Source organism: Ambystoma mexicanum, chromosome 8, assembly GCF_040938575.1.
Source record: "Ambystoma mexicanum isolate Mex_15411 chromosome 8, UKY_AmexF1_1, whole genome shotgun sequence".
Lineage (NCBI taxonomy): Eukaryota > Metazoa > Chordata > Amphibia > Caudata > Ambystomatidae > Ambystoma > Ambystoma mexicanum.
Genome location: NC_090929.1, coordinates 1282434789 through 1282458586, shown reverse-complemented (window position 1 = coordinate 1282458586; position 23798 = coordinate 1282434789). Strand labels below are relative to the sequence as shown.

At 44.1% G+C, this 23798-nt stretch overlaps 1 protein-coding gene across 1 annotated transcript in view; it reads left to right on the top strand.

Moving 5' to 3' along the window:
- Positions 1 to 23798, top strand: part of KNDC1 (kinase non-catalytic C-lobe domain containing 1) — an 895433-nt gene that overhangs the window by 188748 nt on the left and 682887 nt on the right. The window lies entirely within an intron of this gene.

Sequence of the window (23798 nt, the reverse complement as noted above, 5' to 3'; positions counted from 1 at the left end):
TGAATTATCATGTTTATGTAGGCATGCCCCTCTTTAAGGTTGCTGTGCTGGTAACTGTCAGTGATATGTGTCTTGTATGGAATTAAGCCATGGATTAATTTGAATGGAAATTAACAAGTGGGTCCTGGGAGTTCCTCTGCCAGACATTAGTCCTGGTTACGAGAGACTTACCCAGAGTCTTTTTAGAACGGCACAGCTCCAGCCTACTGATGAGGTCCAACCAGACCGAAACACGTGTCTGGGTTGCTGTTGGTACTCTTGTTCAGAGGAGAATTGCCTAGCATTTCGGTGCTGGACTGCCCCAGGGCAGGACAAAGACTGATATGTGTGGGATATTTCTTCTCTGTGAAAGATAGTGAGCTAAAGACTCTGGGTAAGTCTCTCGTAACCAGGACTAATGTCCGGTAGAGGGACTCCCAGGACCCCCCTTGTTAATTTGCATATTTAAGTAACTTTGGGTCTCACCCTATGTTACTAGGGGAATCCAGACGTGGACCGCTTGCTCACTATTCTTAGAGAGGCACAGCTCCACCCTACTGATAAGGTCCAACCAGACCGAAACACGTGTCTGGGGTTACTGTTGGTACTCTTGTTCAGAGGAGAATTGCCTAGCATTTCGGTGCTGGACTGCCCCAGGGCAGGACAAAGACTGATATGTGTGGGATATTTCTTCTCTGTAAAAGATAGTGAGCTAAAGACTCTGGGCAAGTCTCTCATAACCAGGACTAATGTCTGGCAGAGGGACCCCCAGGACCGCCCTTGTTAATTTGTTAATTTTAATGCAACCATTTTGTTGGTGCAGGACAGGAAGTCTCTGTGCCGCACATGTATCTGTTCATGCATTTCCCATTTGCAGAAAGCAGCTTAGTGAGTTGTTGTAGCGTGCAAGTCATCACAGTCATAGAACATAAAATGTTAGAATAGATAGAGAATATAGGGGGGATGGCCGGCGGCTGAGTCGGGAAGATGTGAATCTCTTCAGCTGTTTATGAGTTGCCGGCCATACATTCCTTACTCCTTCCAGATCCTTGATACAGGCATATACATTGACATAATTGCAGTACCAAGGTTTTCTGATCCTTTAACCAAGACACCACTACTCATTACCCACCCTCACTGGCCCTGGGGGGGGAGGGGTGATCACTGTTGAATCGAAGCTGTGGCTGCCATCTTGAATCGGAGTTCCTGAGTGGCAAGGCAAACTGGGAGTAGCTGATCCATGGATGCTCCCGCTGCCAGAGAGAGTGGGCCGCATGGGCCTCTCCTTGTGAATGAACCCTAGACCGAGCATTGCTGCTGGATGTGAAGTCGAACCGTTGCCACCCTCATCAGATGAGACAGGTGAGGAATGGGACCGTCACTGAGACAAAGGGGCTCGCACATAATCCACAAACGTAACCCCGCAGGTGCCTGGCAGACCAATCTCATTGACGTGAATCACTGTAGCAGGAGACTCCCACTTGTCATGGGTGCACATGGCAGTGCTGATCCTTTGTTGGACCCCATCACAATAGATGCACTGGGAGATGTCTGAGAGCTGCTGGTTCAGTGCACTGCACCGTGGAATGACAGCAGAGGCCCATGGTGTAACCCCTACAGACTCTGGATGCAAGGCTTCATATGAATGCCCACAGCGCATGCAGACCCCAAATCACAGCCACTTAGCCACCTCAGCACATGTACGCATATACATGGCTGGCTGTTGCTCCATAACCTGGGTGGAAATGCTGATGTCATCATAGGGGTCTGCACTCCCAGCTGGCAGATGGACCTTGTTACTGTATTTACTTTGAAGCAAATGAGCCGATTCAACTAAAGTAGCTCGGCTTAGCTGCACTCACAACCCTAAATACAATTGTACCTGGAGAAAACTCCTAGAGACTTGATTCTCCATTGCACTTTGAAAAGACTTCCACTCGCCTGCGGGCTAGCAGCAATACATCCCGCACGATAGCTAGCTGGGGGTGCATCTCCACCCTGGATGTGCAAATGCCTAGCGCTGGCCCTGCACTGAGATCCAAACAAACTAAAATGGACAATTATGTGCAGAAGTTGGCACAGCGGCCAACAGACATGCAAAGACAGAGCAATGGGGAAGCCAATGATGCCGAAAACAGTCACTTGCTCCTGGCAATAACGGCACTGTGCTCCTCACTAGAAAACATGATGGATGAAGTTAAGGTGGATGTATTACTTCTGTGACAAGATCTGCGAATTCTAGCAGACAGAGTGGGTACCACAGAAGGTAAACTGGAAGAAACGCAACAGGAAGTAACCACCTTCCATAAACAAGTATCCAGCCATCAGGAACACACACGTATCCTTGAAACGCGAACAGAAGATGCAGAGAGCTGAGCTTAAAGGAATAACATAAGAATCATCATTCTACTGGAGAAAATGGAGAGTCAGGACCCGACAGAATAAGTGGAGAAGCTCCTGCTACAGGAGGTGGGTCCGGGCATACTATCTCAAGGATTTCCGATTGAGCATGTACAAAGGGCATTGATGAAGGGGCCCCCGTCATGGGTGCCACCACACTCACTCATCGCCAAGGTGTTGAACTACAAAGATAGAGAAGTGATACTTACATTTTAAAGACAAGGTAGCAAGATAAAAAGGTGGCAGACCCCTCACATTTTATCCAGACTACACCATAATGGTACAGAGAATGAGATGCTCCTTTAAACCTGTGAAGACCACATTGAGACAGTTTCAGATACGATATATGCTGATATTCTCCACAAAGCTGAAAAGAATATATAACGGGATTACCCTCTTTTTTGAGACACCTAATGTAGCACAAACTTGACTTGACTCTAACAACCCCAGCAAACTGACGCGAGAAGGCAATGACAGCTCAAAGTAATCCCTGGATGATCTGAATGGGATGCCGCTAAGACCGGTATCGAGACCCCGGAAGGAAAAGAATGATAACACCTGAGGGAACAACTGAAATTACAGCGTTGACTAGGCATACACTTACTGTGCTGCACAATGGCTACCTACTCACACCAGTGACCAAAAGGTATCATTGATGTAACAAACGTAGCCACAGACTTTATGATACTGTGACAAAAACTGCGCCATAGGTATCAACATGACGATTGTGCCCTGTGAGGCACCTGCACAAGCTTGTGCTTCCCTTTCCATGATTGATTTAAGAGGACTCTCGACCCCGACACACACAAACAGAGTAACCCACTGAAGTCACACTGTGCAATCTCCTTTCCTAAGGAGAACTGGTGCAGTATTATGGTTTGAGATCATGCACATGCACAACTCTAACAGCTTAAATTATTGAGATTTGGTTTTCATTTTATAATAGTTGGTTTACCATTCCAAAAGTTACATAATGTTGCTACTTTCTACACAAACAATTGATTACACCTGAATTAATACTTTAGTTGCTTCACTCTCTTGGGGTTGGGAAATGCGTGAGCGGCGAGGCAAACCGGGAGGTCACATCCTGGAGCACACACAACCAACATAACCATGTCTTAGGTTACACACAGAGTGACGCAGTTGTGGCATGGTATGTACATGGCCTTAATGGTTTTGTTACAAGTTTATCAGGTCTCGGCTTCATGTTCCAGACAGCATCGGCCGTCGGCATCCCATTACACGATGGGACCGGCATTTCCTATGGCGGCTTTTGCAATGGGTCGCCAAAGGGTCTCCAGTAGAAATACAATTCCTGGAGGCCTGCACATCTGCATACAGAGCATGGTGACACAATGTGTCCTGGAACCGCTGCTTTCCCGCATTGCCCCACAAACCATGAAAGAAGCAGTTATCATCGGTGCATTGCTCCTCAACTACAATTCACCCTGTGGTGAGTTGCTGTGGTCTCGTATTCTTGGATTCAGTGTGCTTTTCCGGTTTTGTCTCAAGATCTTCTTTGGAATTCTTGCATGTTTTGGTCATGCTGGATTTTGCAACTACATTTTTTTTGGTCTCTTCTTTTGCCTTACTGGATTGTTATTGGGTTATCCCTGGATACTGTGTTCTGGAACTTTATGAGACTTTGTTTGCATTCCATTGTTGCCTAATGGATGCTCTGTGTTTTAGAAATTAGTTTCTTTTCCCTTTTACTTAGTTTGCATCCTCGTGACGCCCGGGTGTAGTCCCCTGCTCCCCCTGACTCTTTGCATCCATAGGCTTCCAACAGCCAGCCATGTTTTTGGCTTATGGACACTCAAAACTGTTAGCAGGCTTGTAGTCTGGTTTAGGTTCAACAGCTTTTGTGGTAAACATCAAAGGTAGCAGGGGAACCAAAGAGGCGAAGGAGGTTAGTGGTTCCAAAAGATTTATATGTTAACAGTATATCTCTATCTCTTTCCTCCCTTGTAGCTCACATGCTCTTCCTCCTGCCTTTTTTCCTGAGCTCCTGGCCTCGTGTTGTGTTTGATACATTCACGGGTTGCGCTCTCAGGAAGAAACTCCCCCTGATAAAGAGACCTGTCGCATCTTGTCTACATCTTGTCTGTCCCGGGAGGATATCTCAGTGGCAACTTGCTCGCCTTGGAAGCAAGACGACATAGAGGGATACAGGTTCGATCCCCGGATCCGCGCTTAGAAACCTCTGGGTATTAAGCGCGTTATAAATAACCTATCATATCATATCATATTGCAAAGAGGTGACAAGTTCTAGACAGAGTTGTCGGATTACACAATAAATCACTAGAAAGACATTCTCTATTGTGATGCTCCAAGAGACACACCTAACACAGAAACAACAGTCTAGATTATGCCATAGGTGGGGAAGGCATGGCTGGAAATTGGTCTACTCATCCTACACGAGAGGGGTATTGTTTTGGATGCCAAGCACAATTCTGTTCAGAGTGGAGGTCATACACAAGGACAAGGAGGGTAGGCTGATCATAGCTGAGAGCTATCTAGAACACATGAAGCTCTGTCTAATCAATGTGTATGCTCTCTGGAAGATCGGAAGAAGGACAGAGACGAGTGTCTTCCATTTCAAGGGCTTTTATTTATAAAACAAATAAAATAAAGTCCTAGCTATCCCTAAACTATGGGTTTTCCTTAATGAACACAAACTAATTAGGGTGCACATCAGTCGTCTTGAGTCCAAAAGGAAGAACTGCCCTCTGTCCCTACTAATCTGTACCATCTAATCTACTCTGTCCCTACCACTATTCACAAAAGAACTAATTCACAGGAGAATGATTCCCTTTTCTTGTGTTCTGCTTCTCAGCAAAGTCACTTTAGTAGTTGATCATCTGGTAGTTCTTAGCCACTATTTTCACTAGTTCACCCAGTTCAGAAATACCATGCTTTTCCTTTCTGATGTTCCTTCCCTCCCTTCCTTGGTTTTCTATGTGTATTACTCTTTCTTGACTAAATGTCCACTTGCTTCCCTGCCTTAGCCAGTAAACAACACTTTCAACAAGTTTCTTACTTTGCTTCCACTCTTCTCTATTACTGGGATGAGTAGGGAGGTTCCAATAATGATTGTCATTTGGGTTCCGCTCTTCATTCTTACTAGGACGAGTATGATTGCGCCAGTAATTATTGTCACCTGACTTCCACTCTTCAATCTTACTGGGACGAGTATGATTGTGCCAGTAATAAGAATCACTTGACTTCCACTCTACAATTTTACTGGGACGAGTATGATTCATATACTTATTATATTCCTTATCCCTCCTGGGATTATCACTCAAATTCTACTGTTCAATTTTACTGGTATGACTTTGATTCATACCATCATTAGATTTGTTATCCCTACTGGGATTATAACTTGAATTCCACTCCTCACTCTTACTGGTACAAGTATGATTCATATAATCATTTGATGTGTTATCCCTCCTGGGATTGTAACTTGAATTTCACTCTTCGCACTTACTGGTATGAGTATGAGTCATATACTCCTTATATTCATTATCCCTCCCAGGTCTCCCGCTGTACCAGTATCCTCCTTTCCTTGGGATTAGCATCACCAGGTCGGCTGTTGTATGGGAAACTCTTTGCATGTTGTCAGGTTGGCTTCGCCCTGCTCTCCTTCTCGCTCTCTCCCTCTGCACACGTTTTGTGAAGCGGGTGAGTCTGTGGTCTCGGCATTGTTACTGGACTGGACACTCCACCGCGTCACAGTCACACCACCACTCACTGTTTGACATCTTCATTGGGGTTCCCTTTTCCCAGTTTATTCGGCTTCTGGCTGTTCTTGCGCCACTGTCACAAATCAGCTGTCTTCCCTGTCTGCACACTTCAGTTCTCGGCTTCTCTCAGCTTTTGCAACAACACTTGTTTGAAACTGCCAGCCTTACCTCGAGAATAGAGCTCCTCCTTCTCTTTTCATGGTGTGTAGCTGGGTCTTCCCCAGCAGAGCCATATAGTCCTCTCTCACTTTCCATTGAGACTTCTGTTTCGCTCGTTCACTCTTCTTCTTCTCAGTATTACCATTCTATGATACTTGTTTGTTCTGTTTCACTAGATCACACTTCTTCTTCCCAGTATTGGCAACATAAGTTTCTGCATAATGAACTACTGGTGTTATATCACAATAGCAAACAGTAACTTGTTCTTCTTGGCTTCTTTGTGTTGTAGCTGTAAATGATGATATGATAGGATATGATATGTATGATATGAAATGCCATTTATAACACGCCTATACATAAGTGTTTCAAGGCGCGATGGGTTGTGAGTGAGTGATTTAGGGAGTTCCTCATGGAACCGGGAGTCCTTGTCTACAAGGGGGGAGTGTCTCCTGTTGAGGTCCTGCTTACCTCTGCCCCTGGGGAGGGTATTGCGTAGCAGGCTCACCTCCCTAGCCTCTCAGGGAAAATATCACCCATTGGGAGAAGTGACAGAAGCCTGCACTTCGTCACAGCTCCCAATGTCAACAGAGCCCCTTTCTATATGCACTTGACCAGCAAATTTGACCTTGACAGGGAGTCAATATAGGTCTCAGGCGGTGATTTCAATTCTATCTTTGACCCCAACAAAGACAGGACATCACTTACAGATGCAAATCCCTTGGTTACCATTGAGACGCTGCAATAGATTATGACTTTCCCAGACTCAGTAGATATTTGGAGACTGATCCACCCAGACACACAAGCGTATTCCTTCTACTTCCACCCACATAACACAAACACCCGGATTGATCACTTCATCATGGGCAGGGAACATGTGCATCTCTTCATTGATGCTTATTATTTGGGCAGAACCCTTCCGGATCATTCTCCAATGATTGTCACGCTTCAAATACAGAGCCTGAGACCCCCCATTCAGGCCTGCAAGTTTAATTCTATGGAGTTGGTTAATGGAGTCTATCACGTTACTCTGAGGGAGGCAATTGCTAACTACTTTGCAGATAATGGGCCGTCAACCCTTGATATCTTGACCCTGTGGGAGGCGTTTAATGCTACAACCAGGGGAGCATCTATCTCCACGACGCTAGGAGTATGCAAGGTCTTTGTGGCATGACTAGAACGACTAGAACACCAGGTCACCACAGCGGAGGGCTCGGTGAGCCTTTCAGGAGAAAGTGAAAGTAAATTATGAGACCTCAGATAGCAAAGCAATGAGACATGGCGAAAGTTGGGCAACTATGAAAGGGCGGTACATCTCAAAGAGGCTCACACGAGAGACCTGTCAAACTACTAACATGGCTGCTTGGATCTGAAAATCTTCACACACCTATTGCCTCGCTATACACAGACGAGCGTGCGATATACTACCGACAACCAGGCATAAATATGACATTTAAATCCTACTTCAGCAGCCTGTACAGTCTACTGGAACAGTCTGTTCTGGAGGAAATAGACAGCACACTGAGTCTAATAGATCTCTCAATGCTTACACTAGAACAAGCGGAAATCATCAATAGACCAGTCAGGTTACAAGGAATTGCAGACAACAGTGAAAACATTGTCAGCTGGAAAAACACTAGGATCTGATGGATTCCTGACAGAATTTTAACCCCTTAAGTGCCAGGCTATTATTGAAGTCTATGTAAAAAGGACGAGTATAATCGTCCTTGGCACTTAAAAGACATTTCATGATCAAATATTAGAACCATATGCCTATGACACAGGAGAGCTACATAGAACGATGAGAGACGCCTTAATAGTCCCCATCTTGAAACTGGTTTAGGACCCCTTAGACCATAGCTCTTTTAGGCCTTTGTTGATCTTAAATATGAACACAAAACTGTTGGAAAGCCTAATAGCCAACCAGCTGCTACCACTGCTCCCAAAACTGATTCACGAGAATCAGGCAGGCTGTATCCCAGGTCGGGACAACACACATAATCTACACAGACTACACATGTCATAGTGCAAACCTTTGAAAACAACATTAAGGACGCAATTCTGTCTCTAGACATGACCAAGGTGTTTGACGCAGTCAGCTGGAGCTGGAAGTTTGCAGTGCTGAAGTGTTTTGAACTAGGTATAAGGAGAAAATCATTTGATCTCACTGTATGTAGATGACATACTGTTGTACCTGAGCAATCCAAACCACTCCCGCCCACGTATCTTGGAAATATTTGAGAAATTTGGGAGAATCTCTTGGTCTACATTAACTGGAGCAAATCCTGCCTTGTTTGTCTCGGTCGTGAAGCCAGATGCAATCTAACATTGGACCCAGAACTACAACTGACATGGTGCCCTGAACATTTGAACTATCTGGGGATAGATGCATAACCATTTGACACATATATAAACAACGTGCACAAGGCTCTGCAGGGATTAGATAATTACATTGAGTTCCGGAAGAAACTACTCTTATCCTTGATGGGGAGGGTGACCATTTCAAAAAAGGAAGAGGAGGGATTGTGCCTACCAGAGTTTGAACTCTACTATATAATCTCACAGCTGCACTATGTATTGAAATGGCTATCCAATTAAGAAACATAAGAGACCAGACCTTTGAGATTGGTTATCACCCCCTATGACATAAAGGAATCACTGTGGTGACCCCTGATAGGGAGATAACCCTCAAGACAGTATCTTTGGATACCTGGATCTGGTCACATGCTTGTGACAAACTGAAATTAGGAACGCCTTACTCCTTAGATCTCTCGTTAGGAGTCAGACTTTGATTACCATCAATGATTTCACACCAATTATGGACGGGTTGGGTGTCAAAGGGACTGGCTACATGGCTTGACATGTTCCACTGTGTTAGCATTTTCTCCCTGAAGGATCTGCAAGAAACTCACAATATACCACCGGGCCAGTTCTTATCTCATATGGCTCTACGGAATGTTGCTACGTGCCTTGGGGTGGGTTCCCAGACCAACCGACATGTGATATGATATTGGTGGCACTCTCTGAGAAAGGGGAGGGCTCACAGGTAAAAGCAACAATGTAAGGTACTATTGTGAGGAGAGGGGCACGTGAGGAGCTGGTCATCAAACATGCATGGAAGGATGACCTGGGGAGGACTCTAGATGATACGCAATGGTACACTATACAGATTTACCCTAAGGTGGTGTCTTGCAACCAGAGACTTAGAGTGATTCAATAAAACCTCCTTCATAGAACATAGTTGACCCAAGTAAGGCTGTCACAAATGCAACCTGCCTCCCATCATAATTTCCCTGATGTCACTTACCAAATACAAACCTGATGCATATGTTCTGGGAGTTCCCACTCAATATCCCTTTTGGGAAGGGACACACAGAAAGTTAGAAGAAGCAGGGGTAATGTCAGTACCTACTGACCCAAGTGGTTTCCTGATGGGCCTCCGACCCGGAAAAGGGAACGGGCTGCACTTGTACAAACTCTAAAACGTAGCCAAAATCCTAATCCGAAGAATAGCCATGATCTGGAAATTCCTGAATCCACTATCCATTTCTTCATGGCTAACAGGCTTGTGACGCAAGGCTAGAGCGGTGGCAACTGTCTTAATGGTGAACTGTCATATGTACTCACACACCAAACAGGACATGCTGCTAATGGTGGGAAGAGGCACTCATAAAACTAATGAAAGCATCAGACGAGAAACCTCCCTAAAGTGCTCACTCCACCTGAGTACAAGAAAACCTCCAAACATTGTATTAGGTGAAGGGAATGAAGATAAAATGATAGTCATCCATACAGGAAAGACAGCTACAGCGATACATAGGGTTTAATTGTGATTGAACGTATTAGATTCAGCTACACCACCCAGGGATCCTCAGAAAGACAAGGGAGATAGAACAGTGGAGTCCATCTCAAGCCACTGCAAGATACACACATTTTCAGCCCCTGATGAATGTCTGGCAGATTCAAGCCATGTAGGACAGAAACGTATATAAATTGGGCTAAGACAAACATAGATTGACATAAGAGTCTAGGTGACCAATGCTGGGAGGAACCAGGTCACAACAACTTGTAAATCAATGTGTTAAAGTACACAATTGTGTATCAGTTTTATACCAATTGATGTAAAATTTGATGTATGGTTTTTTTAGCAATTTTTATTTTGAAGTGTCGTGTGGAATATTTTTGTTTTTATTAATTGTATAATAACATTGAGTTTCTTTTAGTTTTGTAAGAGATTGACAAAATTGGGGAGATCTATTATTTGTTTCAAAGCTCACCCTAGAATTATATGAGGACACTAGTAGTGACATTTACTTGTAGGCCTTTCTTTGGTTTACCCTATACCAGGATAAGTAACAATCAGAGTAGTCATGGTTATGCCAAAGAGGGGTTTGAATAAACACATGGGCAGAGAAAGTGATGACGAGAAGACTTATGATGCGGCCCAAGTTCCATATATAGCAAATTCAGTGACAGGAGAAAACGTAGCTAAACCAAGGTCTATGATTAAAGTTAATGGAGTGCATAAACTAAAGCTAGTAGACAGTGTTGCTGATTACACACTAATCAGCAAAAAGTCCTGGCAAACTGAGTTGAAATGTTGTACGTTACAGGAGTGGAAAGTTAAGGCCCATTGTTATGGAGAAAAGCCTATTGGGATAATATGAGTGTTTATTACGAGTTTGGTGGAGATGTGTTGTCATAGGGGTGTGAAGCTGAGTTGAGAATTAAATTAGACCCTAATGCTGAACATCAAGTATTCACCGAAATTATGTTTGCGTCATGACATAAAGGATGAAGAACTAAGAGAATGTGTGCCACAGGTATTAAAACATAAAGTTGGGTGTTTAGAAAACTTTGTTCAGACGATCACATTATTGAGTAGAACAATACCAACAATAGCCAAGGTGAGGACTGTACTTTTAGCTTTAAGGAAAGAGGTTGAGTAGGAATTGAGAGGAATGCAAAAAGAGGGAGTAATTGTACCCATAGATTTGTATATATTTGAGAGAAGTAAATCACAACATATTACCCGAAAGATTTTGCCTTCCAAAAATTGACAAATTGATCTCTGAAATTTCAGGAGCAAGACTGTTCTCGCTGTTAGATCCTAGGTCTGGTTATCATCAGATTAAACTCACCCACAATCTGCTGGTTTGACTTCATTCATAACACATGTAGGAATGTTTAAATGTGTCAGCATGCCTTTTCTATTAGTGTCTGCTGCAAGTGTAGCCCAAAAAGTCATGCATAGAAATGTAAGAGTTGAAGGGAGTTATATTTTATCAAGATGCTATTCTCATATGGGATGCCAATATGTCTGAACATGACCATAGACTCAACAATGTTTTAGAGGGACTGGGAAAGACAGGTCCTACATTAATGTTAGAGAAATGCAAGTTCAGACAGGCAGAGATTGACTATCCAGGCTACAATCTATCAAGTGATGGAGTTACGCCTAAACTAAATAAGAATCTGAGATGGGTCTACCTCAAACACTTAACAGTGGACGATCGAGGGTGGGACGAAGAAATATGGTGGAACAGATTGATCGGCGGAGACAGAACAACTTGGCTTTTGGCAACTGTCAAAAATTTGGAACACACGATGAAAATGATAACAGACCCAGGGTCCCTCCCTGGTTAGTTACTGCGGAATTCAGTTTTTCAGCTTTTTTGTGTGTAAAGTTCTTTTTGAACACATACAAATAAATAAAAAAAATAAAAAAAATAAAAAAAAATAAGATTAAGGCCATTTCAGATATGCAGATACCAAAAACAATATGAAGGTTGCATACAAGCTGGGGTTAATTGAACACTACTGCACATGTATAAAGGGCTTGTCGGGCAAACCACAAAATTTAAGAAAACCCATGAGTAAGGAAGTACAATTTCAGTGGTCAGGAGAATGTGAACATGAATTCACTGAACTAAAGCAATTGTTAAAATGGCCCTTGCACTTAAAAGATACAGAGGGGATCTGTGCACAGTGGTATATACTGTAGCAAGTGAATCTGCATTAGGAGCAGCGTTGGTGCACGACGAAGGTGTTGCTGAACACTCAAGAAAGCTGAAAGATGCAAAGTCGAGGTATTCGATTATAGAGCAGGAGGAATTAGTATGTGTGTGGGCAACTGGCAAGTTTAAAGCATATTTGTAGGGACAATACTTCATAATTAAGATGGATAACAAGCATTGGTAGCGACAATCAATTGAAATGTGTGGATGGAATGTCAAGAAAAATAGTCAAGCGGGTGACAGGTTTGCAAGAATTTGACTTTACAGTGGAGCATGTAGCTGGAAATATGTTTTGTAGCAGATAGACTGTCCAGAAATCCCATAAGTGAAGAAGAAAACATGGATAGTGGAAATATGGAGGATGATATACAGGGAATTTGTACCATTGAAGGAAGTCTCAATGAACATGATTACTCAGAGGCATGTAAAGCAGACAAGGCTCATCAAAAGGTTATACAGTTGGTTAAGTGTTCCTGGGGTAAGGCTGGCTTTAATGAAGAGGATGTTTGTGTGCAGGGGACAAAGAATAATAGTACCCAATAGTATGAAAGAAGTAGTAGCAGTAAGGTTGGGACATGATGGTCATATGGGTATGTCGAGAATCAAAGTAATAATACAAGCTGATTTTTGATGGCTGAACATAGATGATTTCATTGGGACAAGGGTTAGAGAGCGTGAGAAGTGCAGATACAGTGATAAAGTGTTGGAACCGAGAGTTCCCCCCATGGAGCTACCAAAGGTGCCTGAGATACTTTTGGAAATTGCAACAGTCAATATTTTAGGACCATTGCATTTTAAAGGGTCCAGAGATGTTTATGTGATTGCAAATGTGTACCTTTTCTCTAAGTAGCCAGATATTGGTGTTCTGGGAGATATCACTGCAAAAAGCATCATACAGTTTTTAGAAGGTGTCTTTTGGAGGAATGGTAGACTGCCAAAAATATTAAATGATAAATGATCTCTATTTGTGGCAGGAGAGTTCGAGAGATTTTTGGAAGTTAATTGTATCAAACATATTAAAATATGATTGCATCATCCCAAAAACAAGGGGATTGTAGAGACATTTAACAGAACCATAATGGATTGATTAAGGATGTCTGTGAGTTCGGCAGAAGATTGGTTTAAAGATTTGATGAGGGTAATTTATCAATATAGGATACCTCCTCATAGTAAAACAGGGGTATCCCCCTTTGAAGTATTATGTGGTAGGAAGCCCAACACCATGTTATGTCCAGGATGGTTGGGAAGATCGAGAATGTATACAATGGACGTCAATGTTATCAGAGAAAGATTTGAATCGAAAGGTGAGAGTGCATAGGCTTGCTACGATGACAGATTTGGCTGTGTAAAACAAATGTTCATACCAGGTGAAGAATCAAGACGTCATCACAGTAATAGAACATAGAATGTTGGAATAGGAGGAGATGATAACAGATGATAACAGAAGAAGGAAGTGTCAAGAAAGGTAGCTGAAAAAGTGGGAAATGAGAAGAGGCTGAGAAGGTGGCCACAACAAATATCAGGAAAGGGGTTAGGAAGTGAAAGAGGGGTGCAGAAGGAGGAGGGAAAAGCAAGGGGATCCAAAAGTGGAAACATTGTAAGGAGGCTAGATGAAATATCAAAGTATTCATAGAGGAGAGGGATAAGGAAGGAGTCTCGGGCGGATAGCTCAGGCGCAATGTGCTCGCCTTGGAAGCAAGACGACACGGAGCAATACAGGTTTGATTCCCGAGTCCACGCTTCATGACTCATGAGTCCCGAGGGCACGTTATAAATAACCTATCATATCATCATAAGGAAGGAGTTGGAGGAAACATCCACGGAGTGATTGAGGCGAGTGACAATGAATGGGTTCAGAAATGGTGAGTGAGAGAAGGAATACGCATAAGGGAGGAGGTTGGTAGAACCAACAAGGGAGAGGTCAAGGAGAATATTAAGGAGGATGATGGAGAGGACATTCAAAGGAGGTTGGTGAGAGGGGTAGTAAGAAAGAGTTTTGAAGAGACAGGATGACAGAATGCTAAGGAAGAAGTTAGAACAAATGGTAATTAGGCGGTTGGAGGAGGAGATAAGAAAGATGTCAAGAGAGGAAGAGTTATGGAGAATGAAAAGACACACCCATAGCCTGTGAATAATGAGTACTGGGAAGGGCTTAGATACAAGCACATGGCCAAGCATCAAGTTGATGAAGGCGAGAAGAGACAAAATGAAGCAGAGAGGAGGCAGACAGCAGGTCCCTTTAGGGAGGAGACTGCTGCATCGCCTCGCAGACGCGAGTATAAACAGACTGTTGGGAAGTAAGGTCAGGACAGTGCTGCTGGAACTAGGGGCATTGGAAGTGACACAGCACCCCCATCCATTCAGGAAATAATTTCAATTGACTGCCTTGTCTGCAGGAGTTGCTAAAATCAGAATTTCTTTCATTTTATTAGCACTGGGCTCCTTAATGTTCAAACATTGGTTGTAGTTTGATAGGTCATGTGTAGGATGTTTTCACTTTCGACTTGTTTAGCAGGAAATGTGTATGGCCATCTCGTTATTCAGAACCACTTTTTCAATCGCAATGAGTTTTTGGATCACTGAATGGTAGCCTCCTGGAAAGCAAAGTTGTCTATCAAATGGTGTATCAAGAACAGTGTTATGTTCTGAATATGTCTTTGTGTTTTTCTGCTCAAAATATTTGTGCGTGTGTGGGGGTATTTTGTATGCCATCCACATTTCATCTCTGCTGCAGTTATGATTCCCACTGAGAGCAATGCCAGCATTTTCAAAAGAGTGAATTGGTATAGTATCTAAAGCCTCCTCTTACCTGAGCATATGTAATGTTCACCGTGGCACACAATAATTTCTGTGGGGCACTTCCGTACATAATACTATCAATTCAGGAAATTTGATGACACCTCCATCTCCCATGGCTGACCAGTGACTGCTAATGACCCAGCCCCTCTGGTCCAATACATGTCGCAGGCTTTTTGATATGCCAATTCCCATATATCATAATCCTTTAAGTAGTAGGTCTGCTGAAGACATGTTCACCTTCCAAGTGGCTGCCAATCTCTCAGCCCTACTAGCCTTCTAGTATCATTTGCATTTTGGGAAATCTGAGTTAATGTGACTGCCAAAGAGAACTAGGTTTAACCTACAGGTCCCAGGTTCAATCCGGGTGAGATAAATATGTGGGTGATAATGTGACTGCTGTACATATTTGTTTCACATGTAGATCATGAGCTTGATCCCCCGTGATAATGATCTATACTTTAACTTTGAGAATTGAGTTTTCTTAAATGTAGAAGTTCTAGTGCTTTGAAGTATGACTGTCCTTATGTTGAAGGGCCAGTACAACATTTTAAATAGATTGGATATGCCTTTATAGAGAGAGTACACTTACTTGTCACCTGGGTTTCCCTGCTATTTATAGGCAGCGGTGGACACTGAGCACATGAAGATGAGATGGGTGGGATTCTAGTGCAAGTAATGTCTGCCATGCAATGCATTTCAATGCATTCTACCAAATTTGCTTCTGCCAAAGGAGACATTTTGATTAATCAGGTTTAGTGAAAAGCCTAATTAATGGAATCACACATTGGCATTTTGTCCAAAACAAATACAATGCCAGCCCAACTACAATGGTGCTGGAAGCATTTTCAGAGTGGGGGTGCTGGCCAATAGCATCTCATCACCAACAGTCTAGGCTTGTGAACACATGAGGTGCTATAAATACAAAGGGAATAACCAAGACGTGAGCATTTTTCAGTGAACACTGTTTCTTAGGGATTATGCCAAGAAAGGTTTGGAAAACCGGATACAGCGGTGCAATTAGGACACATTCTGTGGGTAGAATGTTGCATGGCTGTGTGTAGCCATGTACAGAGCCATGTACAGAGAGCAGGACCTCAGTCGAAACGGTCTCAAAGTACACTAGACACAACCCTGGGCACCCAACACTTTTTGATGCCCTGTTTTAAATGCAGATTTGATAGAGATCTCATAGGTTCATCCAATGCTTTCCAATTCCCAACACTGCCCTTGAAGCTTTCGCACACTGTGGCGACCTACATTTACCATCTGCATTAAATGAGTATTTTATTGCACAGTTAAATCCCTGGATGCATCACATTAAAGGATTTGTGCAATGAAGTAAATTGGTCTACCCGAAGCATTGAGTCACAAGAGAGCCTGTTGAATGTTGAACATCGGGAATACTTTAGTATTTTAAACACTAATCAAAGTAAATACTATCTGCTCAGTGGAAAAACTGCCCCGAGATGGAACTTTGGAATGGAGCAATTACCCAGACAATACCAGCACAATATCATGGCACAGAGCATCGCATTACAATATCATGCAGTAGAATAAAGTGATGATCACAGTCAGAGATATGCCAAACTAAAGGCAGTTTTAATAGTAACTCCAACATTACTCACATCTTGAAGAAATATTTACAGTAATATTTTTGGATTGGCAAATTGTAAGGGATATTCAGGAAAGCTTTTTTGCAAAGTTGACTAGCCTATGAAAGGTCAGTTAAAATGTCCATTCCCTGTTAGGCTCTACGCTAGGCGTGCATTAATAGCTTTCAGCTACATGACACCTGGAGTCATTCAGGCATCTTCTCTCTAAAAGACAGAGCCACTCACAGAGTAACACCCAAAGTCAATAAACTGTTCATGATAATGCCCTTGTTCTCTTAAAGCTCTCAATTGATAATCACCAAATCCATTCAAAGCTCTTCTTATGGGTACAACAGGCTCATAAAGATATATACTGTTCATAAGAGGCACTTCTCCAAATATCAAGACTGCTGCCTCATAGATGCTCTCTTTATATTACCCATACTCACTCTAAGGTAACAGTTCCCAAATGCCCCACACAGAGCCCCCAGATTGAACCATTCAGATATCTGATTGTAGTAACACCCAGATTCACTCAAAACTCTACTCTTATTATTGCCATACAGACATCCCTGCCTCTGCTGATGGCCCACATTTAGAGTGCCCATGAAGACACTGTTTATTTGCATTATTCAGGAATGTTTGTATTACGACAGTAGAGGGGGCACATGATCTGTGCAATGTTTCCTTTAGGCGCTGTGTGTTTGTTGCAGTTCCCTCATATATTATTGTGGTCTGGATAACCAGGCTCAAATCTATCAAACGCTATTATTGACTTGGCACCTTATTGGCACACATTGTTGTAAATGACTCTTTTGACAATCAGTGGATTCATGGCCCCTCATTCCGAGTAGGGCAGTAAGGGATAACTGGCACCGGTAAGGAGACCGTTGCCGGTAATCCCTTACCGCCCTACTACGAGGTCCATTAGCGGGTCCCTTCCCTAACGCCTGGTCTGACAAGGGGCCTCATTACACGGTAGGCGGTGAGCCATGGCGCTATTAGCGCCATGGCTCATGCCGGTAAAATACCGGCACCGCCTTGGCGGAAAGGGGATTTACCGCCCCATTCCAAGGTTGGAGGGGCGGTAAATCCCCTTTCCGCCATTGCCCTTCCCCATTCCCATTTCTGCCCCATAGGGCTCTATGGAAATGGGGAAGGCGCTAATTACGCCACCGCAATTTTGCGGTGCCGTAATTAGCTCCGAGGTCCCTTAGCGGGTTGGATTTTAACGCCTGCAAAAAGCAGGCGTTAAATCCTCCAACCCGCAAAGGGACCTCGTAGTACGGCGGTAAGGGTTAACGGTCACCGTTGCCATTAACGGTCACCGTTAACCCTTACCGCCGTCCGTGTAATGAGGCCCAAGGTGTTAAGGACGGGACCCGTTAAGGGACCTGGGCGCAAATAACGGGCTTGGCATACGCTGGCCCGTTATTTGCACCCTCCCCATTCCCATTGAGCCGTATGGGGGCTCAAATGGGAATGGGGAATGGTTTGGTAAACGGTGATTTACAGGTCCCTCCAAGGTCGGAATGGACCGATAAGTCCCCATTGTACCAAACCGGAGTCAGTACCGGTATGGGAGGCAGTCATGGCGCAAATAGCGCCATGACTACCACCATAGTCGGAATGAGGGCCATGGTCTTTTAATGACCTCTTATCCTTTTGCGATTCAATGTATATATTCGATTAACTGCATTACCTATATCATTCATAGGGTGTTCATATTTTGATTTCAGGGGATCTTAAGTGTATCTAATAGTTTTATAGATTTCTTTGAAAATGCTGTCAATATTCTGTTTGCTGTGATTCGTCCGATGGAATGCATTTTCCGAATAAGGCGTATGATGATGGTGATGATAATGAATTTTTGAAAGATGGTCAATGGTGGCTTTAGCTCTCCGAGAAACAGCTAATGTCATTAAACAAAGAGTTAAGGACTCGTAGTCCAGCAAAAGTCATCAATCATGTCATTGACATAAGAGAATGTACTCGTGCACAGCATTTGCTCGCAGTTTAGCTGTGTGCTTTCCTTAAATAAGAGTAGTCAATGGAACGGTGGGTTACTGTACCCAAATCCTCACAGTTTGTAGAGCCTTGTTAAGGAGAGCCGTCTATCATTATTTGAAATGTGTTGCATGGGCTCCATACCAATGTGCATAATGCCTGCTCGCTCAGGAAACTATTAGGGAATGTGGACACCATACCATTGAGTCCTCACCCTCTCTGCTGAGATTGATAAGAAATCCGTACTATCAAAAGTAAAGTAACTTTAGAGAGGAAACATGACACGGTCCATCCAAGTACTGTAGTGCTCTAAGAAGTGCAGTTACTGTCCTTTTAAAGTATTTGACCCCGGCTGAACAAAGCTGCCACTGTCCAATTGAAATGATTGTAGCTGACGTTCTACTGAGAAGTTCCAGTGCCGTCCCATCAAGAAAATGAACAGCACTCTTGTAAGCAGTAGCGGAATCCTGCTCACTTACGCCATTGCTGACCCATTAAAATATAGTATGTCTAGAAGGGCCGGAATTACTTGCAGGGGTGGGTGGAATATCTACATTTAGCTCTGAGGAGCGAAGGACATAGCATCAGCTTGGGAATTTAGCCTCCGAGGTGAAATAAACCTGACAAAAGTGCACAAAATAACCCAAATAGCCCAGATCGTCCAGAGAATCTGATAAACATAATGTCGAGAAGTGTAGTCACAGTTAGATCAATTGGCAAAAACACCTGCGACAGGGTGCTAGCGGAATAAGTGGAAAGTGGTGTATTGCATTCTGATAAGTGAGTGTAATTGTGATTCTGGAAATGCATCTGAGGGACAGGGCCTCCGTATCCTTGTACTTTACTGCTTTTTATCGTGTGTTCTGTCGTGTTTTCCGCACAGGAGTTCATGTGGGACTCCTGGCGGTGCAGCTCTCTTTCTTTTGGTTTGGTGAACGGACCCGTGGGATACCCTTATGGCACCCATTGGTGGGGGTACAACCCTGTGCCCCTAGTGTATGTTTTTGGGCACCTGTGGGTGGCCCACAGAGCAGGGTTTGGGCTGGTGGCAGCTCCATGCTGAAATCGACAGGTGCGCGGAGTATCCTCCATTTTGGGATACGCCGGCCCTGCCATTGGGATCAGTTGATTCCTGATGGAAAACAAGATGGCCCCTGTGGCCTCTTGCTTTCTATTACCCATTACCTTATTTTCCCAAAGTCCTGGGAAGCCCTGACTCTGTCCCTTCCCCCTGACTGGCTGTTGGATGGAAGTGCCATATATGGTGTTGTTGTGAAGGCCCGGCCAGTCTATCAGGAGCCTTCCCGGTGATGTATGTTGTGGGTACCTCCTGTGGGTGGGACCTGGGTGAATAGAGTGTGTGACGAATATGCATTCTGTGTTGTGGGTGTCTAGTATCTGGTGGTTGACACAATGACTGAGACAACCCTGCCCGAAACCGGTATGAATGCAGCTTCGAGTGTTGAATGGCTCAGTACTTGTCCCAATACACATAACCTGTTGTGAGCATCTGGAGGGAAGTGAATGGCCTGAATACCTCGTGTGCCTGATTGGCTGCCTGTCTGCATGAATGCCCGTAGTCGTGATTGGATGCTTGAGTGTGACCCAGCAGAATGAATGGGAGATCAACAGTATATCTGGGGACCTCTCACTGCTAGGAATCGTGTTCAGAAGCTGAAGTCCACTACGACGAGTAACTGGAGTAACTGACGCTTGACCTTGAAGCCCTGCTGGACGAGAAGAATTGCTGTTGCTCTCCTTCACAATCCGAAAGCTGTTGTGCCTCCAAGGACTGACCTAGAGAGGACCTGGTAAGGCGCCCTCTTCCTGAGCTACGAGGGACCATCGTGCACAGCTGATCTTTGCCAATGCTCCCTGGTAGACAGACCTTCGACAGGCTGCCGACCCAATACGGGGACTGCTGCGGAACTCCAAAGAGAAGCACTCGAACTGTTGTCCGCCACTGTCGACAACCGCCGTCGCCGACCGGAGCCGCCGTGCTCCCGTTTGCCTAAGAACTTCAATTGATCATCGGATGCTCTCGCCTGCATCGTTATCTGCTTGTCTCCCGCTGGAGAAGGCCCGACCGTCGACGCACCGAGGAGCATCCACCGGTGGGTTTCCCACCACCTATGGACCACAGAGACGCCGACGACTCGACGCCCTTGCTGGGCCACCATTCTTCATCATCTCTTTGCGGTCCAGAACTATCGTCACCGAGGTGCCCTGCATGCCTCTTCCTTGCAGGACGCCAATGCTCTGTTGTTGACGAGCACCGCTAGAAACGAAGCTACCACTTCCCTGCTGTAGTTCACCCTGTTCACCGTCGGACGTTCGACGACCCGTGACTCCTGCCTTAAAGGGAGGGCACTCAAGAAGGGCCGTCGATTCCCCGACACTGAACGCCAAGTTCCCCGACACCTCTCGACGATCCGTGGCTCCCGCCTGAAAGGGAAGCATTCAAGAAGGATCGGTCGATGCATCGACGGAGAACTCTACTCCACCAGGTACATTGGGGGGGTAAAACCTTAACAGGAAGAAGTGAGACTATTGAACATATGGACTGGGCTTGTGCGATATATCTTATTTTACAGGTTGCCCAGGTGGGGGGATCTCCACATAGAACTGTGTCTAGGTAACGGGGCCAGCATTCTGCCTATTGTTTCAACCATCTTACGTTCCTGCATATCTCTATTGCTGGTTTCCACCTTATTAATCGGTGTGACATTTTAACCGTACAGTTGATGCACTTTAATAAGATTGGATAACATTAGTGGTACCACTTTAGAATTGTATATATTTATCATTATTGACTTCCGAGTACAAAGTGCGTTATTGTGACCGTGTACATACCTTTGAATATTAATTATATAAAGACTGTGTTTTCAGTAATACAGTGTGTGGACATTCCTTTGTGGGGGTTCGGGGACTACACTGTACTTAAGAACCAGCCCACATCACCTCCTGAGAAACTAGGCCTTGATTGCTCGTCCATTGCTACCTTATAGAGAATCTTGGCTGGGGTCTTCTGTGCCTCTACTCTACCATACAGACACCCCCTACCAGTCTTTACAGTAATCCACTGGGGATTCCAACGGTTCAATTTCTGGGGGAGACAATCCGAAGATTCCCTTGCTTAAAATGTTAGACTACTAGAGGGATGTTAAAATCTTCTACCCTCCAATGTTCAAGTCTGAGAACAAAAAAACGTAATATACCAGTTAGATTTGTAAGAATCCCAATTTGGCTATAAGGTTAAGGAGGGGGGATAGCTCAGGGGCAACACGTTTGTCTTGGAAGCAATACAATGCAGCGCAACACCAGTTTGAATCCAGATCCAGCACTTGGAAACTAACCTCTGGCAAGGAAAACAAAAATCCCTCAGAAATGGTGCCCTTTTTAAACAGGCCATGATCCCTGAAGGCAGTCAGGTTGGGGCAGTCTCAGTCACTTGCTAGGTACACAAGAGGGAGACATTGTAAAATGTGGGTCATGAGCTCTGGTCTATGGTTTACCACATTAATTCAAGCTTCACTCATGTATATTGTGGCAGCTCAGAAAAGGAGTTCAAACACTGTTCCTATGCAGTCTTTTGAGTTTCTGCTGACAATGTTAAGACGTTGTTGTTGTGCCTTTAAAAGTACAGTGGGTGGCTCTTCTGAGAAGCACAGGTACTGTTGGAATGATCAAACATGCATGCCCTGCTGCTAATGCTGCTAAAGGCTAGGACTTTCGCAGCCCTCTAGACATGCTCCTGCTTTCTTAATTTGTGTACAGTCTGGCTAAGAACGCACAAGCCACAGTGAGAGGTTCTGTTATTGCCCCATTAAAAGCAGACCAGTTTCTTATTTATACACTGTTGGTGTGTTGTCCCTATAGCCATTAGGGTTCATTATATGTGCTGAAGTAGGTTAATGCAAAGCTCAGAGTTCATGTGCACTCAATACTTGACCGGTCCGCGGGGACTAAGACGTGCCTTTATTCGGTCGGATCCAAAATCCTTAATAAATATACACAATCCATCATAATATTCAACAAAAAACCTTTTCCCTGTTATAAAACTGACAACTAACCGTGCTTCAGCTTCAACGACAAATAATATGCAGAAATGCCCCCATATACACAGATAAACAAGTTCACAATTTACTAAAGGCAGCCAAAAAAGGCTGCTGAGCGCCTTCGGCTACAAGCAATGAGAATAAAGGAGGATTGCACTGCACACGTCTTACACATCAAGCTCAGAAAGGACACGGACAAGGATGTTATGACTAGTCACTGTAGTGTTGAAAAAGAGCGTAAAGCAAAATCATATTGCAACAGGTCTTGTCCAGGAATCAGAGCGAAAGCCAGAAAACGACAAGAAAATCAAGGGAGCTGAAAACACGTCCTGGCCCAATACTGATAACCCACAACATTTAACTTTTCCAACTGAACGAGTTCTTTGACATTACGCTCTCCACTCTGAGAAGGGGGCTGTCACAGCTCTACCCCTCAGCATCGCCATGGGTTTGCGCCATGCATTGCTGAATCAAGAAATTATGAACTTGCGGTCGTTCCCCAGGTCGTCAAATGCGACAGTGCCTCCACAAATCATGGGGGGGCTGCAGACCCTCCATCACACCTATCTCAAGTGGCACTGAAACATATTGATATCACAAAAGTGAGTTAATACAATAATTGAGGCAACATACTTCTTTTGGTGAGCAATAAAGAAAGAGAACAACATTCTTTGACTGGGGTTTAGCTCAAATGGGGTTGGCTCTGATTGGCTACGAAGGATATATGAAATGATAGGTTATTTATAACGCGCTTTATACCCAGAGGTTTCTAAGCGCGGACCTGGGGATTGAACCTGTGGTACATCCATGTCATCTTACTTCCAAGGTGAGCACTTTGTCCCTGAGCTATCCTCCCAGGAAAATGTTATTGTTCCTTTTTCAAATCCAAAATGGAGACTTCAGTTTCACTTGATGGTCCTGATTAGTAAAACATACCCAACATTGTATTAATTGCCAAGTCTTGATAGATTTAATATTATCAGGCTTTTATATGGTGCTTCATATCTGATACCGACCTCTTCTAAGCACTCTAATAATAGCTGTTAT